Raw genomic sequence first — 5,299 nt, forward strand, 5'->3', positions numbered from 1 at the left:
AAAAGAAAAAAAAGAAAAAAAAAAAACTGCAAAAGGGAGTAGAGGGCTGGATCCTGCTTCTCTTGCTGTCAGCGTGGGTGCTGACATTAGTGTCTAAGAGTGAAGTATCCAGCATTAGCTAGATGATGATATGGTTACAGCAAAACAAGGTCATGATGTTCAGTGGATCTGGATTCCTGGAAATAATTGTCTTCAAGTGATCTTAACAAAGCTTGCCATTAATGTAATTGGAAACATCTGATTACTTTTTCCTCTTCAAAAATATTACAGAGTTTGGGGACAGTTAATGGGTGAATATAGGAAAATAACCTCTGTGCATCCTGACATTTTGCACTGTGATTTTGAGAAAAAAGAGAAAGTGAAGTATGTTGAAAGGAAGCAACATTAGGGCAACCTCTGCCCCTCCAAATTGAGATGCTGGGAATCTCAGGCTGCTTTTGGTTGGCACAGCCTGAGGTGAATTCCCTTTCCAGTCCTGTAGACAGCAGCTTTATGTGGGTTAGTTTAAAAATAATTGATCTGGAAATGCTGAATGCGTTGACAAATTCTCCACTTATCACTAATTTGGTGAGCTGAATTTCCACTGACAGCAAATGGAGCAGGAAGACCCTGTGCAATAGGCAAAAGTAATTCCGTACAGCTAGGGCCAAGCTCCATTGGCACGGCTCTCCTTCAACCCCAGTGTACAGACGGGCAATGGTGTGTGCAAGGGTCTGCTTGATTAAGACGGGCAAGAATCATCCCAGCTACTGCATTTTAGCTTTGTCTATTCATAGTTCATTGGGGGAAAAGGAGTTTGGGGCTGGTAGGGCTTGCTTTTCTTTGTTTCCTTTGTCTGTTCACTTACCTTGAGTATTCCACATGCATTTTTAGAAGCAAAGTCCTGTGAAGATATTCAGTGCAGTGCTGGGAAGAAATGCTTGTGGGATTTTAAGGTTGGCAGAGGTCGATGTGCCCTCTGTGATGAGCTCTGCCCTGAAAGCAAGTCAGACGAGGCAGTCTGTGCCAGTGATAACACGACTTATCCGAGCGAGTGTGCCATGAAAGAGGCAGCCTGCTCCATGGGCGTGCTTCTAGAAGTAAAGCACTCTGGATCTTGCAACTGTAAGTGAGATTTTTATCTCTTCAGACACCTAAGGCTTCTGAAGGCAATCCCTATTTAATAAAGACTTACGTTGTTAAAGCTAAGAAAGCTCGATTTAGAGATTCAAGGTGGTACATGTGCCACGTGAGTATGGGTGTATCATGCGCACACTTTGGTTACTGATAAAAAACAGTAGATCTCCAACAACCAGTGTGCTTCAAGTTGGGGTGTTGGGTCTTTACTGAGGACAAGTCATTTTATCAGAAAGGGGTTGCCCTAGGAGCATAATTCTAGAGATTTTTTCCTAATTTGTCTGCTCTCATGTGCTTTGCTGATTGCTTTATTAACACTCGGTAAACTCTTAACTGTCCAAATGAATGAGACTGAGGGTAGCACATGGGCATCTGGTTTAGCACAGTTGCATCTACTAACTCTGAATGAAGGACAAAAAGTAGTTAAACCTAGAACACAAGAGCGCTTTTTATTTGATTTCAGGAATCTGCCAATAAAACCTGAGCCATTGATTCTTCAGAACTTTCTGCAGTTATGACTTCATAGATTATGTATAAAAACCCTTATTGCATAACAGCAGATGCCAAAGAGCATCTCACTACAAGTCGCATAAAATGCAACGCTGTATTATGGCTGTTCAGAGGGCTTTGAAAACATGCACTGAGCTGCTTCTGCGCTGTTGTTGTCCTTATTTAAACAACAGCTCCCCTGTATTCCCCATCTAGCCATTAATGAAGACCCAGAGGAAGAAGAGGAAGATGAAGACCAGGACTACAGCTTTCCTATATCTTCCATTCTAGAGTGGTAAAACTTCCATCACTATGGGGACAGCCATTGGGCACGAAATCAATGTCCATACTGTAAATAAGTGTATGCTTATTTATTTTGGGGAGAAAAAAAAAAAGTATACATATAGTTGAGTCTCGTAGACATTTATTTATACTGTGTCATGTTTTATAATTTATACATAAAATGTCTGGTTGACTGTACACCTTGTTTTTTGAAGAAGTTTATTCGTTACGGGAAGAGCAGTGTTATTTATTGTGAGGTCTCTTGCTTGTAAAGTAAAGCTTTTCTTTTTTCTTGTGAACTATGAAAGTCCATTCCTTAAAACTTACCTAAAAAGATGGTTTCATCTTTTTGTTTTATTGGGGTTATCTTTTTTCCACTTTAAAAAACTTGCATGTTGGTTTCTGTTATGTTTATTTATTGGATTTTCTTCTTGCCGGTTCTGTACATAAAAGACCCCTCGGGTTTTTGTTTACAAGGAATCTTGACTGACCAAAAGGCGTTGTAAATGACTTAAATATACTTCTAGGGTGCAGTGAGGCGATCTTTAAGGAAACTTCTCCCACTTCACTTTTCTCTGCTTCTGATCACATCATATCCTGATGTGATCTCAATGTGTTCTGCATATATACTGTACTATAAGAATTCCAGACCCAAAGAAATCGGATTATGAAGGTTGTTAATAGCTACAGGGCTCACTGTAATAAGAATAAAGGTTTTATTTTATTTTTATTCTTCTCTTTTGTAACATGCGTGTTTATCAGGTGTTTCCTTTAAGATGGTCTTGCAGTACAACCTTCAAAGTTTTGTTTTCCCAATCAGTGTGTCACTAAAAGTTATATCAAAGCTTTATCAGTTCAAGTTTCTTGCTTTTCATAATACTTTTTTTTTTCTGATGCAATTTTATATTTTCAAACATGGCGAGTTAAATATAAATTCATTTAAATATATAGTTTTGTACTTTTCTACCATGTAAATGTGCACTGTATATAAAAGTTATAATGTGTATTTGTAAATAAGTGATGAGTGAAAAAATAAAAAATGGAATTTTCCCTAGATGCAGTCTTCAACTTTATCTTCTAAAGGGGTTCTGGTGCAAAGAGGATCTACCAGTAGTAGGGGAATGGAAGCTGGTTCCCTAATGTAGCACTAAAATGCACTGACTAAGGCAGTCTAAGTAAGCTTTCCAGTTACTTATATTCACAAAACCCCATTTTTCAGACAGAAGAAACGTCTCCTGTCTATTTATACTGCTTCATTTTTAATCCAAGAACTCTGATGGATAGGAAGAGATTCAGCATTTTTGTTTCCCTCCCCATCCCGAGAATAAAATATGTGTTGCTTCTTGGGCATCTTTAACTTGTGCATTTCTAGGAGGTTTTGAACAGACACTTGAAATTTTGCTAAGATTCAGATCCATGTTAGGGGGCTTGAAATTGTATAATCATTTTAGATGACTAATAGAAAGGGCAAATGATGGCCTCGTTGCCCAAATTCAAGATGTGTAACAACTACCACAACAGACAAAAAAAAAAAAGAGAGACATCAAAGAGCACATTATCACTTGGAAATTCATCACTCTTGAGAGGAAGGTCAATTCAGAAATTCTGTTTAGTGAACCAATATTCAGATTGGAGGCACTGTTAAAAGTGGATACGGCTGCAGGGAACTCAGAGGAAAAGTAGCCATAAGCACAGCAGAAATCAAAATCGTTTTGTACGTTCCCAGGGTTAGAGTTTTCTCTTAAACAAGGCTCCACTTGTCAAAATTTCTCTTATCATGCTGCACAGAACTTAAGAAGTTACTTAAGCACCGTAGTAAGTAGTGTTTAAGCACTTTGCTGAGTTGAGGTTTGAAGCAGAAATTCACTTACTCGTTTTGTTTGAATATAAATCATGTTCCTGCTATAGTCTTCTGTGTATTTTTCACTATACAGTAAACTGTAATTTGTTATGGGTTGTTTAGCATTACCTAAAGCAAATATAATTTATTCATCTGTGAAGACTACAGACATGCATTCATAATATTATATTCAAAATGATAGCAAAATTCTGCCCTTCCTCTTCCTGTTGCTTCATTTAGACAAGTAATCTCTTTGGAAGGAAGAGCATGATGAGAGGAGCAAAGTGAGCAGGATTTTAGTCTCCTGAGGGCAATGGAATCCAGAATAAAAGAGAATGAAGGCTGGGAGAACAGTGGGATAGAAACAGACCCTATCTGAAAATCTCTTGGGGAACTAATGAACTCATGACAATGAAATAGAGATGAAATGCTTAATAGATGTGGTGAGTATCAGAAGAGATTTTTCTCAAATTCAAACAGGTGCCAGCTACTTCATTTCCAAAAAAAAAATGGCAATATTAAAACACTGCTTATAATTGTAAATAAATTTACATGTCTTAAAGAAAGACTGCAGCAGAGCAGGATTTCTGGGTTGCAACTTTATGCCTTGCCTCACAAAATAACTGGGAGAAAGTCACTGATAGAATTCAAAATTGCATCAAGAATGCTATGAAGCTATATTTGCACACATGTATGTATATTAAACAGACACAAAAAATCTGTATAAGGATTATGCTGATAAAATTGTCTAAGAGTTCTGCTACAGCATTTTCCATTGCTGCTGCTGTTTTATACAGCTGAAATCTCAATACCTACTGGCAGCAAGTCTGCCTGCACTGTACTGGTGAGGTCTCTCTTGAGAGGCTTCACCAGGCAAGCATCTTTGAAGCGCGCCTAACAGGCACCAACCTCACAAAGCAGCCCAGAGACTTCTCCTAGAAACATATCCAGGGGTTATGGCAGCACAACTTCCAGTGCTTTGCCTAACATCATTCTTGGAGTTAAGGTGCATGCTGATGAAGCGGGAGATGCAGGTTCATTGCCTGTCTTCCTGAGGAGTGCGTTCCCACATTCACCATCAGCTCAGGGAGAAGTCAGAGAACTGTCTGTCATGCCTTCTGAAGCCATACTTCTCTATTGGAAAGGAAGGAAGATTCACTGAGAGAGGATAATTTGCAACCCTAATGGGTGCTCCTTTTGAAGAGGAAGTCTTGAGTTCTCGCTGCAGGGGTTGCCTACACATTTTGCATTTGTAATTGAGTAACCTACATAAATAATGCTTGAAGCAGAGGCCAGAATCCAGGTTGCCTCCCCTTTTCCTTCCCCCGGTATGTAACTGCCTCCATCCTTGAGCTATGAAATCATGCTTAACCCTCTGCTTAAATCAAGATTACAAATCTCACATCTCTTTCTACACACTGAGTCATAGCTACAACAGGAGAGGCTTTACTTTTGTCTTCCTTCTCTTCCAGAATTGTATGTAGGGCACTTCCTGGGTGTGGAAATCTGATCTTCATTCCCTCAGTCCTAGTAAGGTGCTGAATCTTTGTTTCCAGTTCCTGTCTTTTTTTT

At 39.0% G+C, this 5,299-nt stretch overlaps 1 long non-coding RNA gene across 1 annotated transcript; it reads left to right on the forward strand.

The window, feature by feature from the left end:
- The first annotated feature begins 6 nt into the window (after positions 1-6).
- Positions 7-2,737, forward strand: LOC116217520. The gene is made up of 2 exons (XR_004162171.1): positions 7-1,104; positions 1,822-2,737. It is a non-coding gene; the product is annotated as an uncharacterized LOC116217520 (long non-coding RNA).
- The last annotated feature ends 2,562 nt before the right edge of the window (positions 2,738-5,299 follow it).

Source organism: Meleagris gallopavo, chromosome Z (genome assembly GCF_000146605.3).
Source record: "Meleagris gallopavo isolate NT-WF06-2002-E0010 breed Aviagen turkey brand Nicholas breeding stock chromosome Z, Turkey_5.1, whole genome shotgun sequence".
NCBI lineage: Eukaryota > Metazoa > Chordata > Aves > Galliformes > Phasianidae > Meleagris > Meleagris gallopavo.